We start from the raw sequence: 2,696 nt of genomic DNA on the forward strand, positions 1-2,696 counted from the left end.
CTAAGCTCAGTTTCCAACTACAATGGTTGCTTTAAAAAGAAAAAAAGCTCACACATAAGTGAAAACATACAGTATTTGACTATCTGTTTCAGGATCTTCTCATTTCTATGGTTTCTTCTGTGTTGTCCCAGATGACAGTCTTTCCCCACTCCTTCTCTCTCTCTGTCTCTGCTAAGTAATATTTAGATTTTATATATAACACTGCTTTTATATATATAAAAGTGGTTACTTCTTTTTCTCCTGGTGCTTTGGTGGACACATATGTTGCTTCCTTATTTTACAGTTTCCTGCATGGGGTTCCAGCAGAAAGAGCTCGGTGAGGGGCTGATTTCATTTCACTTCTGACAAAGTGTATAGTTTGGGATCCTACCTTATACAGCAAAACAGATCTCTATCCCTTATTCTCAAACTAATTAAGAATAATGCAGGAAGTGTGTCTTTGACTTGGAGAACAATTTCAATTCATTCTAAGATTCCTGCTTGCCGCACGAGGAACATTGGTCTAGAGGTTAGAGCGAAGTCAAGTGTCCTTTCGTTTTGTATTGCCATGCTGTCGATTCTACAGTCATTCTTTCAGGTAGTCTTTGCCCTGATTTCAGCGTTTGTTAAATGAAAATCGGCAAGGTACGGTGGTTTTTGTCTGTGCTGCCAGTACTCAGAAGATGAGGCAGGGAACTGCTGCATGTTCAAGTTTAACGTAATCCACAAAGTGCGACGTAAGCATGCCTGTGCTAAATAGATACCCTGACAATATATAAATAAGTAAATAAAGATCCACATTACTCCTTATAAAAAGCGAGTCAATGTGCCATGACAATTATAACTAAAATATAGATAATATCACATTTCTTTACTAATTCCCTATTCTTAATTCCACTTTCCTATATTAATTGCCTGTGAGAACTTTATCTGTTCTTTCCCCAGCTACCTTGGTATATTTATCAACAATAACAACAGAAGTTAAAAATTGGAGGTAATTGTTCCCTAAAGCTAAAATTTGAATCAATTGGCATTTTTCCTACTAATTCTTCAAGGTTTGTCCTAAATTTGCATCCAGGACTGTCATAGCTAAGGGATGTCTCTTTGCAGTTACAAAACAGAATGAAAACTGGTAGAATTCTTATCACAGTACGGAGAATAAAAAGGCTGAGGGAAGAAAGGCCCTCATTGCTGGGGTCAGAGTCTCAGTTTAGGAGGCATTATCATAATTAGGTGACGGAACACGATGTCACGAAGATGTATTTGCATTTCTGTACCTCTTTGATGTTTACAATATCACATTTGCTCATCATTAGCTTTCTTTTCTTTCCTTTGATTTTTTTTATGGGAAACCAATGAATTTATTGGACTTATAGAGCCATGGTGAGGGGTTGTGTTATTGGAACATGCTTAAACTCTGCCAACTTCACTGCCAAAAGTCCTACTGGATCATGAATAGCAACATGGAAGTTACATCATGCAGCTGCCGTTCTCGACTTTTCGCTTTCTGGCCACTCTAGTTTCTCCCACGATTACGGGCAGTGGGAGGTTGTCAGGAGGATGTATTGGCTACAGACATTAAACCCTCTCTTTTTTTTTTTTTTTTTGGTTTTTCGAGACAGGGTTTCTCTGTGGCTTTGGAGCCTGTCCTGGAACTAGCTCTTGTAGACCAGGCTGGTCTCGAACTCACAGAGATCCGCCTGCCTCTGCCTCCCGAGTGTCTTTTTTTCTACTAGGAAGCAATAACAAACTTTCCAGGTTGCACTTGGTTTTACGGTAAGGAAGATAAGATAGTGTGGATGCCTCAGTGGATTAACACCAACTCCGACAACACGAATTTGACCCTCAGAACCCGCAGGGTAGATAGATAGGTCTCCAGCCATATGCTTTCACATCCCCCTCAGACACAAATGATTACTTTAAAACGTTATTTTAAATTTTTTTTTATCTTGAGTGGTCGTCGCCACTCTCCGAGCTTCATCATGCTGCTCAAGGATGACAAGAAGACGAAAGATGCCGGAAAGTCGGCCAAAAAGGACAAAGACCCAGTAAATAAGTCCGGCGGCAAGACCAAAAAGAAGTGGTCCAAAGGCAAAGTTCGGGACAAGCTCAACCACCTAGTCCTGTTTGACGAGGCTACATACGACTAACTCTGTAAGGAAGTTTCCCAACTATAAACTTATTACTCCAGCCATGGTCCCTGAGAGACTGAAGACTCGCGGTTCCTTGGCCAGGGCAGCCCAGGGAGCTCCTTAGTAAAGGGCTTTTCAAGCTGGTATCAAAGCACAGAGCTCAAGTAATTTACACCAGAAACACAAAGGGTGGAGATGCCCCAGCTTCTAGTGAAGATGCATGAACAGGTTCAATCAGCTGTACATTTGGAAAAATAAAACTTTATTAAATCAAAAAAAATCAATTCTTATTTTTTATTGTTACTTTATTTTACTATATATTTTGCCTCTTTTTATCTTTTAAATATTTTAAATATATCTTTTAAATATGTACTCTGGCTTTCAGTTTAGTGTTTGTATGGATTTGAATGGGATAGTTCCAATCCTTCCATCACTTTGCTACCCTGGTCTCAGTCCAGCAGCACCCTTGTCCAAATTGTGTGAGCCCATTTCTCTATCTAAAATGCTGGGTAACTCTGTTCAGTTCAGTGCCCCATTTTTTAATTGGGTTAATTAGCATTTTAAAGTCTGGTCTCTTGAGTTCCT

The 2,696-nt window shown here is 39.6% G+C and overlaps 1 pseudogene; it reads left to right on the top strand.

Moving 5' to 3' along the window:
- The first annotated feature begins 1,961 nt into the window (after positions 1–1,961).
- On the top strand, positions 1,962–2,335 carry LOC119803228 (annotated as a pseudogene).
- The last annotated feature ends 361 nt before the right edge of the window (positions 2,336–2,696 follow it).

The sequence above is a fragment of the Arvicola amphibius genome, chromosome 17 (assembly GCF_903992535.2).
Source record: "Arvicola amphibius chromosome 17, mArvAmp1.2, whole genome shotgun sequence".
In the NCBI taxonomy this organism is placed as follows: domain Eukaryota; kingdom Metazoa; phylum Chordata; class Mammalia; order Rodentia; family Cricetidae; genus Arvicola; species Arvicola amphibius.